The sequence below is a fragment of the Sinocyclocheilus grahami genome, unplaced genomic scaffold, assembly GCF_001515645.1.
Source record: "Sinocyclocheilus grahami isolate Dianchi unplaced genomic scaffold, SAMN03320097.WGS_v1.1 scaffold112.1, whole genome shotgun sequence".
Lineage (NCBI taxonomy): Eukaryota > Metazoa > Chordata > Actinopteri > Cypriniformes > Cyprinidae > Sinocyclocheilus > Sinocyclocheilus grahami.
In genome coordinates, this window is record NW_015505291.1 from 1,627,215 (window position 1) to 1,627,644 (window position 430).

Here is a 430-nt window from a genome sequence, read left to right on the forward strand (position 1 = left end):
AACCAAGGCAGCTGCCGATCGTTGGCGGTCCTCTCCTCCAACCTATGTGTGCGGTCAACGGGTATGGCTTTCTACCAGGGATCTGCCTCTCCGGGTGCCCTCTCGTAAGCTGGCGCCCAGATTCATTGGGCCGTACCGCATCACCAAGGTGGTTAATCCAGTGGTGATCAGGCTCAAGCTCCCTCCTGTTCTTGGTTGGGTTCACCCTGTGTTTCATGTCTCTAGGGTTAAACCTGTGTTTTCTTCTCCCCTTAACCCTGCCGGCGATCTCCCCACCCCACCCCCCGTCTTGTGGATGGCTCCCCTACCTATACGGTTAGGAGATTACTTGACGAGCGGCGCCGTGGCAGAGGGTTTCAGTATCTCGTGGACTGGGAGGGTTATGGTCCAGAGGAGAGAAGCTGGGTGCCGTCCCGGGACATTTTGTACC